Consider the following 12,954-nt stretch of genomic DNA (forward strand, 5'->3'; position numbering starts at 1 on the left):
CTAGAACTCACCAGCTTGCGGGAAGGTGGAGGTCTGCCCCCCTCTGCTGACCCTGGGACAGCCCTTTGAAAGGGGCTCCAAAGTCTGTGAGAGCCTTGTTAGGTTCACATCATTTGTGACAAACATTACTAAGCTTGGATAGGTCCCCACTTATGCTGCCAAAAGAACCCAGAAGAGGGAATTCCAACACGAGTTGCCTTATGGAGAGTTTTCTAGAGAAGCAAATTTTAAGCTACAACTCACCGACCAAGAGCTTTTGTGAAATGTTCTGCCATTGCAGCTCACAGGACATTTCATAAATTAGAAAGAACATAAACTAGAATTTGTCGGCCAGGTGGACACAGTTGGATAGAAACCCTTACAGAAGTAAGACTATGAGGAGGAAATTCCCTCCCCCAAGAATAGCAGATGTTGAGGACAAGTTAAATTTCTTTGTGAATGGCTTTGATTCTAACACTGGTCATTTCTGTCAATAAGTGTTTCCTCGATTTAAGACGAGTGATTTGTAAAATGGCATTGCGTTCATCTCCTTGAGCCGGCGGGCTTCTTATGTTCATCAACATTTCCACCTACAGCACTCAGTCATGAGCTTCTGAGGATGTGAGACGGGGATCCTCTGTTTATAGACAGTACCTACGTTTCGTTTTGTTTTTTTTTTTAATTGTTCTTCTGATAATTTCGTGACATATGAATGTTGTACAAAGCAGGAGAAGCACCCGCACTGGGCTCCCCATTCCCTCATCTGCCTGGCTTCATGCTCTGGTGGGACCCCTGATGTGTCCAGCTGCCCCATGACCGAGCACCGCAGAGTCTCGGTGGAAGGATGGTCATTCTGCTACCATGACGGCAGCACAGGAGACCAGCAAAAGAGGAGAGTTCCCTCTACCTGTCAGACTTTCCATAGGAAGAGCCCTGTTTCTCTTCTAGTCCACCTTCAGAAGCAGAAAACTTCCAACTCCCCAGCAGCCAGCAGCCAGAAAAGTGGGCTCACCTATTCCCGTGGGACATGCATCCTAAGGTATTTCATCTAGAAGTCCAAGAGCTATGTAAGGTATTCAAACTCTTTGGACTGTAAAAGGAGGGAGAACTTTCATATGAAACTTTTTTAGTGTGTGTGTGCTCGATGGCGAGGTCATGTTTCATTATTTTTCCACGCGAGTGTGCCGTTATTGCAGCACCGCTTGTTGAATTTGTTTGTTTCATTTGTTTTGCTTGTTTGTTTATTTTGGGGGGAAGTGCTTGAACTGGGAATCGAACCCTGGTTTCCCACATGACAGGCGAGAATTCTGTCACTGAACTACCCTTGCACTCCCCATAGGAATCTGTCTCTACAGCAAGTTCCTCAGAAGCTCCAAGGTTTTATCAAGTTAATTAGCTCCATCCAGGGTCCCCACACTCTCAGGACAAATCCAGCCCCTTCCTGTTTTTGTAAATAAAGTCACAGCACTGCTCATCCATTTAAACATTGCCAAGGACTGCTTTCCCTCTACAATGGCAGAGTTGATTAGTTGCCCCTGACACCGTGTGTCTGAGAAAGCAGAAAATACCTGCCATCTGGCCCTTTTCCGAAAAACCTTGTTGACCCCTGAGCTGGTCGAAAGCTGGGAATGCACTCAGGTTCCTGTGGTCTCCTAGGTAGATGCGCGAGACCTGGCTCGGACCTCTGTCCGGTTCATACACTCCAGAGAACGCTGGGGAAAGCAGGACATTTTACAAAAGCTTACACAAAGGGAAATGTATTATGTATGGAGTCTCCCAACCTTTTCCTGTCTTACTTCTGCAAAGGCTGTTATCAGCATCCCTTTCCATATAGGTATGATAGCAATTAAAAGGACCCTGAGGTTATTTTGAGAACCCAGGGACTTTTCCAGTTCAACAAAACCTTTCCCCTCTTCTCTTTGGGTCCTTTGTCTTACTGTGGCTTGTTCTGTCACTTGCCTTTGATTTCCTCATTTTATTCTCACCACTGCCTACTCCCACCTTCATTGCTTCCTACACTCTCCCTGGTTTGTACAAATTCTAACAAAACAGACTGCAGTGGTGCTAAGGGGAAAGAAAGCATGTTTGCAGACCCTTTGGTCACAGATCATCCAACTCTGACTTCAGAGTCCTGGATGCATTGCTAATCAGCTCAGGACCCTGGGCTTCTGGCATTATGGGGTGCGAGTAGTGATTTTTTGTTGTTGTTGTTGTTATGCTATGGTGGGGGCCACTTTTCATTCTTTTTCCATGCAACTATCCCATTATTGCAGCACCATTCAGTGAATTTTTTTTTTTCGAACCTGAATCTCTGGCATGGCAGGCGGGAATGCTGCCCCTGAACTACCCTTGCACCCCTGGGTAATGACTTTTGAACAGGTTATTCTGGATTTTAAAGCAAGAGTCAACACAAGACCCAGTGCGTTTGGATCATTCATGTTTGAAAAAACGAAATGAGGGAGTTCCTGAACTGTGACTACTTCTATAGTCATTTTTGGGGAAAGGTATCCCAGTGTTTCACAAAGAAAGTTTTTTACATCATTCAGCAACCCCCCATTGAGTAATTAGAGCAGAGGTCTTGGCTGCAGTTAACTCAACCTCCGAGTGTTGTCAGCAGACACCGTGAGAGGCTTTGGCTCCTGGTCTCATTCCAGCAGGCTGGCCGGGGAGGAGAAGGGTGGTCGTCCTCAAGCATCCCCATGGGAGCCCAACACTTTCCAGCCTGTGGCACTGCCATCTTCATTCCCTACCCCTAAAACCTGTGGATGGAGAAGGGAGGGCAGAGGGCCCCATGGAGGACAGTTTATGATGGGGTCCAGAATTGGTCCTCGGAGCCAGGGGTACAGTGTGTCCAGAGAAGGTGACAGACCTGGGGTGCACGGGTGGGGTGTGCCAGCCAGGTGCTAGACATGAAGTGGTACAGAGCTGAGCGCAGCTCCTGAGGAGTCCACCTAAATCCAGGAACAGGAATGAGCTTCCCTCCTTTGCCTTAATCTTACCTCCAAAATTTTTTTCTGTGAATTATTGTAAAGTTCATTGTTGGAAAGTTCTAGTTTGCTAGCTGCTGGAATGCAACACCAGAGATGGATTGGCTTTTAATAAAAGGGGATTTATTTAATTAAAAACATATATTTCTTCAAAGGAAAGGAACTTTCATCTGAGGTTCTTTCTTATGTGAGAAGGCACAGGGCGATCTCTGCTGGCCTTCTCTCCAGGCCTCTGGGTTCCAACCACTTTCCCCAGGGTGATTTCTTTCTGCATCTCCAAAGGCCTGGGCTGAGCTGCGAGTGCTGAGATGAGGTATGCTGAGCTGCTTGGGTTGTGCTACGTTGTGCTACTTTGTGCTCTCTCATTTAAGCACCAGCCAATTAAGTCAAACATCATTCATTGCAGCCTCCTAGCCAACTGCTGGTGTAATCAGCAACAGATGAGGTTCACATGCCATTGGCTCATGTCCACAGCAACGAAACTAGGCACCTTCACCCAGCCAAGTTGACACCTGAGCCTAACTACCACAGAAAGTTTCAAGCATGGCAACACACTGGTATCATCTTCAGATTTTCTTTAGATCTTAATTGGTCATTGGCCTTAGATCATTGTGCCAGTTGTTAAGTTATTGCCTGTTTGCTTCGGATCCCCTCCTACATGCTCTGCCTGCTGATGCCGAGCTGGGACTCTGTAAACTCCACTTCCCATTTGCCCCTTGGCACTTGTTAAGTTCTGACCATGAGGGCACGGAAGGGACACTGCAAGTTAGGAGGAGAGAAGAAGGACTTTCTCCTTACTGTGGCTCATTGACATCACCCAGAAAGCCCTGGAAATGGTGGTTGGTGGCAGAAGCTTCCCTTCTGCCTTCCTAGAACCTCTCTGACATCCTAGCACCTCCAGGGAGGGTCCCCTCCTCAGGTGTCAGACTCCCAGCTCTGCAGGACCCCTCGTTGGAGCTTTTGGGATTGATGACTGCAGCCTGTATTCTTTGTGCCCACAGCCCTGGGTACTCCTGCAGTTGTTATCCCCAGGTTCCCAGGGGCTCCCCTTTTGCCTGCTCAGCCCCCCCCAACTCCTCTGTAACAAAGCACCTATGCTAAATTCTCTCTGTGCAGCCAACCAGAGTGATTTCAGTGTTCTTGGCCAGGCCCTGGCCAATTCAATCGTCTTATAACTAAAAGCAGACATTAAATGATTAGTCTTGCATTTTATTAGTTTTCTCGCTGGCATTCGTGGATCAGCCAGGTTGCTAAGGCCCCTGCCTCGTGTTGTTTGATTCTGAAGAGTATTTCTAAGCAAAAATATGTGGCTTTTATTTTAGCACATGAAATTGATTTACTAGAATAAAAGATATCATCAATTGACTAAGAAAAATTAGCTGAACAGTTTATCCTCATAAAATTAAGGACAGTTACTAGTTGAAGCAAATTTCTCCTGCTTTATTTAGCAACACTAACTGGGTTCAATACCTAAAAACAATTTTAGTGCAAGTAATTTTTGATTAAGGGCCTTTTCTTTTTTTTAATTGTATAATATAATGTATATCCAAAGCGAAGGAAAAAAAACAATAGTTTTCACAGCACTCTTCAACAAGTAGTTACAGGATAGATCCCAGAGTTTTTCATGGGCTACCGTACAATTCTCTCAGATTTTCCCTTCTAGCAGCTCCAGAGCATTGGAGGCTAGAAGGAGTATATATACTTTTATCAACACTTTTTTCTTTCTTTTTTGTGAAAAGCAACATATATATAAAACAGCAATACGTTTCAAAGCACAGCCCAACATTTAGATGAAGAACAAGATTTTAGAGTTTGGTGTGGGTTACAATTACACAATTTTACGTTTTTACTTCTAGCTGATCTAAGATACTGGAGACTAAATGAAATGCCAATATAATGATTCAACAATCATATTCATTTGTTAAACCCACACTTTTCTGTATAATTCCATCATCACCTTTGATCTTTCTCCCACTCTTTAAGGGTCTTTGGGTTATAAAGGGCCTTTTCAAAATAGTGAGATCTTAGTGTAAGCACATAATCTTCTAAAACCTAAATAGATAGTGATGAATGCATTTTGTACATTCACTCAGTACTCTGAAGGACATGCTGACATTTGAAGCAGGTCCATCCACTTTGTTAGTCTCTGTGGGGCATGTGTTGCACAGCTGGCTCTCTCTGAGCTCATCCCTGAGTGCAGACACCGTGCTTCTGTCACCCAACTTCCCTTTCCTGGGCGTCCCTCTGTCTTCTCATGATTGTGCCACACAGCATCTTTAGGGTACCTCCTGGGCAGCACTGGAATGATCTGTTCACGTCTGTCCATCCATTGAACTTGCATCTCCAAACCAGGGACCATGTTCAATATCCTCGTAGATCATGTAACAGATGCCTGACTGGCGTCAAAAGGATGCTCAGGAAAGGCTGTGGAAAGAAAGATGGATGATCTTCAGCCAGGTCCTTCACTCACTAAGAAGATCCAGGGAGCTGAGTGCCAAGGTGACCAGGAGTGGCTTGCAGAGGTGCCAATACCATTGTCTGTACCCCTCACCTGGGCAGCCCCCCACAACCTGGCCATGTGTGCCAGCAAGGTCCACAGATGGAATAAATGAGAGGATATAGAACTCAAACGTAAGCGCTCGCAGGACCTTTCTGGGCCCCTGTCTTGGAGGTGAACATGAGGCAATGTAGAGGGGAAGAGTTGTGCAACAAAAATCTCTGCTCTAAGTAAGCCATGTGGCAGGCAGACGTCTAAGGACAAACCAGAAAGACCTAGGGGCCACTTGATCTGCCTCCACCAGTAGGAATTCCACGATGGCTGGTCCCTGGGCATGCACTGGGAGCCAGCCCCATTCTGATCTCTAGAAACTAGGGAAAAGGATGCTTTCTTCAATCTTTCCTCTAGAAAGAGCTACTACGGGAAACCCAGCCCTGCCCAGGCTCTGCCTGAACCTGAGCCATTTGCCCTTTTTTGCTGAGTCCCTCAAGCTTTTCCTTTTATTGCCCAAAGTTTCATATGAGTAATAGAAGCTATTTTGCAGACAGCTGCTTTGAGGGTTACACATACTGTTTTAAGTTGGTTAGGATTTAGACTGCTGTGACTGATATTTCGACTAATGTTAGCATTTAATTGAAAATACCTCGTTTATTGGCACTAGTTAATCCAAGCTATTTTTTTCCCAATTAAGAGACATGCCGAGAGCTGTAATTTGATTATTTTTATGTGAACCAAAATAGATTTTGGCTTCAGGATGGGGAGGAGGGACAAAGCTTTTACTCCCTTTCAAAACTGGCCTGACAGTTTAACTAGCAAAGTTAACAGAACTGTGAAGAAGGAAATTTAATAGGAAAAAAAAATATCTGTGAAACGGCTGAGATATTTTCGTACAAGCACAGTCAGTGGTACTCTGAAGTGACCTGCAGACCACTCTCAGGGACTTATTGCCACCCCCGCCACAGCTCCCTGCACTTGGGGGGGGTCACAAATAGTGGTCTTGGGGTACAGTGATGATGGGAGTATCCTGAATGGGAGAGAAAAACCCTTCCCATCTGTCCATACAGCAGCTGTGTGGTGGCTGTTGCATGGCCTGGGGACACTGTGTTGCCCTTGTTGAGCTCTGAATGGGGCGGTGTTCCAGGCCAGGGCCTGCTACTTACTCACACAGCCCTGCCGTCTCCCCCATGGCCCCTGCTGGTGGCAGCCACACTCTGCTTCTCAGCCATCTAAGGGCAGCAGTCAGGAATCAGTGGGCATCTCTCATAACCTGCAAGCATCCTGTTTTAGTGTCCTAGGCTCTTAAGCAAATACCATGAAATGGGTCAACTTAAACAATGGGAATTTATCAGCTTACACTTTTGAGGTTAAAAGAAAGTCCAAATCAAGGTACCATCAAGGCGGTGCTTTCTTCGCAGAGGCTGGCTGCTGGCGATCCTTGGCTCCTCTGCTGCATGACAAGGCAAATGGCAGCATCTGCCGGCCTCCCCCTTCTCTTCTGGGATTCATTGATTTCAGCTTCTTGCTTCCTTGGCTTTCTCTTCCTCTTTCTGAATTTTATTCTCTTTTAAAAGACTCCAGTAATAGCATTAAGACCCATCCTGATTGAGATGGGTCGAACCTTAACTGAAGTCGCCTCATCAAAAGTTTCTACTTGTGGGCGATGGTGGCTCGGTGGCAGAATTCTTTCCTGCCATGCTGGAGACCCAAGTTCAACTCCTGGAACCTACCTATGCCAAAAAAAAAAAAAAAAAAAGTCTTACTTACAATAGGTTCATAACCACAGGAGTGGATTAGATTTACAAATATGGTTTTTCTCTGGGGTACATATAGCTTCAAACAACCACCCATCTGTTCAGCCTACACACTGGACCAGCAGTGGATGTCAGGAAGAAAGACAACTCCTGATTTTAAAGAAGTTACAACTTAGTTGCATATTTGATGCACTGACATTTAAAACCTGATGGGAGTCCAATAGCAATCTGTCTTATTTTGCTTGAGAAGCCATAGCAAAGTCCCACAAACCGGTGGCTTAAAATAACAGAAATGTGTTGTCACACTGTTCTTAGAGGTCTAAAGTCTGAAATCATGGTGTTGGAAGGGCCATGTTCCTTCTGAAACCTGTACAGGAAAGTCCCTCCTTGCCGCCTCCTAGCCTCTGCTGGTTTGTCAGTCATCCCAGGCATTCCTGGACTTGCAGCTGCAGCCCTTCAGTCGCTGCCTCATTGTCGCATAGCCCTCTCTTCTCTGTTTCTGTGTGTCTGTGTCCAAATGTCCCTCTTCTTGTAAGAACACCAGTCATATTGGATCAAGGGCCCACGCTTCTCCAGTTTGGCCTAATCTTCACCAATTCCAAAGACCCTGTTTCCAAATAAAGTCACACTCATGGGACCAGGGCTTAGGACTTCAGCATAGCATTTTGGGTCACACAGTTCAACCCATGAGACAATCCAAGGCTGTATTGCCAAAGACGTCTTTGGGCCTCGTACTAGGAGCCACCAGATAAGTGGCACAGATATAAATGATAAAACGTGAGAGGGGGGGAGGTGCAAGGGCATGTTGGGAGACCCCTGCACTAATCCCAGCATGCCACCCTGCTTTAAACAAGGCTCTTACTCATGACAAGCAAATGAACATGTGCCACTGTTGCTCTCCCTCGTTCTTTGGTGCTAACTTGAGATCACGGTGAAGAGATGCTTCTGGGTAGGTGACATCACTCCATCCCACAACTCCATCCACATCAGCATCTTCAGCTTCATCACTGCCACCTCCACTGGACAGCACCCATCAACACAGCTGCTCTGCTGCCTTGTGCACTGTGGACAGATCCAGACGTTCCAAGAAGGTCAAGGGGATTCCCAGCTTTCCCGCTCTTGCTTTCGTTGCCAGCATGGGCTGAGGCCACGCTGTTCTCAGAACAGGCTTGAATACCTCAAGCATCGTTACCTGACTTCTAATCTTGGCTCATTCTCAAGTTCATTGCCTGTGGTTCCACTCCCCACCCCTTAGCAGTGACAAATCACAATACTTTCTCCTTCCCTATTTATGGCAATATGGTAGATCGTAATTATTAATAAAACAAAACGAGTGCAGGGCTTGGCATTTCTTACAGTAAGAGAAGAAAAGTACTTTACAAGCACAAAGCCTTATTATTCTTGCTGATCCTGGGATTTTATGAACTTTTAAAACTCGTCATGAGATACAGCAAGTGCTTTAATCACAATGCCTTCTTATTCTAATGAAAATGACTCAAAAGTGTTTGATGGACCCAGCTAAACCATGGTCCATGATCCAGTGAGAATCACCTACATCCCTGCATGTAGAGAAGTGGGGTGAGGATAGGGCTGAGTGGGTGGTCCTCTCAGCTTCAGCCCTTCACTCTATGCATTAAAAGACTAGTGTTGCTTCATTATCTTGGCTAGTTTTATATGGGAGATTTGGGGAAATATAGGTTCATTACTGTACTGCCATATAAGAGCCAGGATTTCCTTCTGCTTTGTGAAAAATCTGCAGAGTCAGAGCCCCTTGCTCGGTGCTTAGGTAGCCTTGTAGGCAGCTCCACGCCCATGGGCCTGGACTTACTTCGGTTTCTGGAGCAACATAAGAATGTCAACTGTTCTTCTTTCCCTTTTACTGTAGGACTTAGTGGTAAGAAGTCTATCAACAAATGTTTCTGGAAGGCTGAATGTTTAGATTTTCTGCAAAGATGTTTAGAGGTGTTTGCATTAGGTTGTCTGAAAAGAGCCCTTGGAAACACAGCAATACTCAAATCTGGTATTATTTCACTATAACGTACGTTCTGGCGAAGACCATGCTGATGTGATCTGACCTCGGTCTACCTCATTTCTTCACTATGCAAGCTAGCCTCAGCATTTTTTCTCCCCTTCCTACATAGCCAAAACTCTTGCTATTACAGGCCCTCGTGGCTCTGGAATGGATGCTATTTCTCCTGCCTCTGTACCTGCTCTTTCACCATAAGCCGGGAGGCCACCTGTCTGCTCTGGAGCCATCCCAGTGCCCTCCCCTTGCTTGCAGGGGACCTGCTTCTCCCAAGTGGCCTGTTCTCTGACTTCCAAGTCAGCTGGATCAATCAGAGGCACTGTTGGAAATTGGTGGGCAGACAGAGAGAAAAGTTAGGGTATTACTTCCATTCTGTATTTAGTATTGGCAGTGATCCCAGGTCATACCCCACAGCCTCACTCTTCAGTTCCTGCTTCTGCTTTGCTCCTCCAGCCATGGGGTTGTCAGCACTTCTTACTTTGACTAATGTCTTGATTGTTCCCTAGCGTTTCCATTGCCCATGTAACCAACTTGCTATCCTACTATACTGGAAGGCTACTATTTCAGGAAGGCTGGGAGTTTGATCTGCTTCTGTTACTGTGGCATCTCCTGTATTTAGGTATATAACATACAGTGCAGCTTGTATGGTCTGTTCGGCACAAGAGCTTCTTCCTTTTTGTTTAGGTAGACTTGCTGGTTGCTCCATGGTCATCGGTTTGGGGGGATTGCAGTTTCTGGTGGAGCATCAAGAATATTAATGGTTATACTCAACAAGCATCTGTTGCACAAATTAATAAATTAGTGGTGGGTGAAAGTGTGTGTGAGTGTCTGTTCTGTGCCTCGGTCATGAGGCTTTTCTCCCATATCCTCTCCCAAGAACTGGTTAAATGTGGGCATGCACTCCTTTCTCCATCAGCCCTAGAGGACCAGAAACGCAGAGGGAATAATATGGAAGAGCAGGCTGGCCATCAAATGATGTAGGGATGACTGGCCATCAAATGATGTAGGGATGAGACCTGTGCCTTCCTGTATCCTTTTCCCTCAAGTACATGCTCAACGGTGGGGTCTATGAACCACTGCCCAGAGGTAGGCAAGTGGAAGCCCCGTGTCTAACAAATGGATGACTAGATAATAACATTCTGGAAAGGAACATTTGTAAGGCATCGCTTCTATTGAAGGTGCAATTTCCCTTCATATGTCTCCATTGTAATCTCGCAGTGATTTTGTTCGTTCTTCAATTGATATAAACACGTTTATCATAGGGGTATTTCTTTTTTTAATTGCTAAAAGAACTATCATTATATTGGCGATTCATTGTACCCTTGATGTCAGTTAGGATCAAGGAAATCTTTTTCTTGTGTTATCTTCAAAGCTGAGTACCCCATGCCTTGGGAAAACAGCCACAGTCTCACTTGGCTTCTTTCCAGCATTGTTTTCTCCCACCAAGATGGGGGAAACGCATGTGGTTTCTGGGCTCTGTGATGTCTGGAAAAGCAGTCTGGCTTTGTTTACAGAGAGCCTTCAGTGTGCCTTTAGAAGGTGCCCTAGAACTTGGAGAAGCTTCCGTGGAGACGGAGACTCTAGAATGTTCTGTAGAGACTCAAGGCCAAGGGCTTGGGTTTTTAACCAAGCCAAGGGCTTGGCCCAGGACAAGGTTTTTTAAGGGCCAGTTCTTACCTGGGGTTCATACAGTTATTTGTATCTTGAGAATCTGAAACCAATGGTCTCCTTTCTCTTTTCCTAGAGACTCTGCAAAGATAGTTCTACTCACTTAAAAGTTATTAAACCACAGCTACAGAAATGGAGAACTGACTTCAAACTGTGACAGTTCAGCCTCGTTTGTGTTGGTGCAGGTGGTTTTTTGGGTGGACTGACTCAACACTAGAGGTAGAATGGAGAGGGAAAATAGAACCAGTCAAGGCATTTACAAATCTGGGTTAATTGGGTTCTTTTTCAGGCCCTGTTAATGAATGTTTGCTCGGCATTCAACCCATCTGAATTCCAGCTTTGTTAAAGATCCCCAAGGCCCTTTCTGTAACCAGATCAGTAAGTATTTGCTAATGCAGCTATTATATGTTGGCCATTCTCCCAAGTGGTTGCCATACATCTGCAAAAACAGATCTGATCACTGTCATCATGGGTTTACCATTTAGTAGAGAGAGAAAGAAGGGGGTGGAGGAGAAGAAATAGAGAGAGGGAAAATAAACAAAATACATGATAAAAAAGCTATATAGTAATATTAGACTAGAGGTCAGCACATTTTCCCTACAAAAGTCCAGGTAGTAAATATTTTACACTATGTGGACCTTACAGTCTCTGCCTTATAGCAAAGCAGCCGTTGACCATACCTTAGAAATGGGTGTGGCCATGTTAACCGCAGGCAGTTGTTTGCCAAACCCCATTTTCAGGATGGAAGAGTGGTTTAGTGCAGCTATCTGCAGTGATGGTCTAAGTGCTGCTGCTGTTGCTGTTTCTCAAAAACTTTACAGACCAATAATTTTGTAAAATACAACAAAAATGAATAGCTATAAAATAGCATGAAAAGCAACATACAAAATACAACCCCAAGGCATAAAAGTACTCTACCAAATTGCTATAAGAACAGCTCTTTCTCCTTCTTCCTTCCCCCATCCCCGTACTCTCTCTTTTCCTTTCCCTTCATTGTGCTGGAGCGTTCAGCGATCTCCCTGGCAAAGAAGAGAGTGCTTTTAGCCAGCTTGGCTGAGAGACTGGTTATGCAGGTGAAACTGAGCCAATAAGCAGTTTGAAGAGTTTGTTTTCCACTTTTGACAAAGTTAAATCGCATGTATGGAAAGAAGAATGGTTAAAAACATACCCTACAGTGTTGATTGGAGGTATTGCCATAAACTCATATTTAAAAAAATATTTATACATATATATATAGAAATAGATAAAAACGTATGTGTATGTGTTTACACATGTATTTCCTGAGTTAGCCTATCAAAGGGACCAGAAACAACGACACCTGGTAGCAATGAGCATACCTTGTGCCCAAAGCTTGAGCTCTATCTATATACTGTATTCCACTCAAAAACTGGAACTTTTTGGGTAAATGGGTAAATGGCTGACTCCAGGGTTGGAGCAGAGAAAATACACGGTGAGCCTGGAGCACTTGTGTGCGTGCCAGAAAATAAAGAGCGCTCAAAAAATGATGGGAGCCAACATGCTAAAGAGATACAGCTCCCACTGGGCGGATGGAACAATGCGAGCGTTGGAATGAATAAAAGTAGTTGCAGTTTGGAACCTTTTGTGCAGAGCAAGAATCCAAGCGTGCATGCTGATATAAATGAAGCAATGGGAAGGAAGGGAAGTTTCTACATTACTGTAGAAGCTGAGAAATTCCTCCCCTCCAAATGCTCAGTAACTGCTTATCCACTAGTGGGTATGAAATACTTACTGGTTGAATTTATAGGACGGAAGCCTGGCAGACACCCTCTCATCCAAGTGACAAGCTTAGCATTACTAGTGATGGGATCACTCAACATTCTGGGCCCCAAACATGATGCCCAAGAGCATAGCATCACTTCTAAGGTAGTCTGGTCCAAAATGCATAAACCAGAAGGAAATACCAAACAAACCCAAACTGAGGGGGTATTTCTAATGAGTAAAGATCTGTACTTTTAAAAAAAATGTCAGCATAATGAAAGATCAGATTGAAGGGGATGAGAGGTATAAAGCTAAATGCAACGTGTG

The 12,954-nt window shown here is 44.9% G+C and overlaps 1 long non-coding RNA gene across 8 annotated transcripts in view; it reads left to right on the forward strand.

Annotated features, from left to right (window-relative positions):
• The first annotated feature begins 10,819 nt into the window (after positions 1-10,819).
• Positions 10,820-12,954, forward strand: part of LOC143668814 (uncharacterized) — a 31,274-nt gene continuing 29,139 nt past the window's right edge. For 5 of the 8 annotated variants that reach the window (XR_013168563.1, XR_013168566.1, XR_013168564.1 and 2 more), the window contains exons 1-2: positions 10,820-11,127; positions 11,198-11,286. This is a non-coding gene — a long non-coding RNA (uncharacterized LOC143668814). Of the gene's footprint in view, positions 11,128-11,197; positions 11,287-11,912; positions 12,090-12,954 lie in introns of those variants that run through there. The other 3 variants (XR_013168567.1, XR_013168562.1, XR_013168568.1) reach the window with 3 other exon arrangements.

Source organism: Tamandua tetradactyla, chromosome 25 (assembly GCF_023851605.1).
Source record: "Tamandua tetradactyla isolate mTamTet1 chromosome 25, mTamTet1.pri, whole genome shotgun sequence".
Classification (NCBI taxonomy): domain Eukaryota; kingdom Metazoa; phylum Chordata; class Mammalia; order Pilosa; family Myrmecophagidae; genus Tamandua; species Tamandua tetradactyla.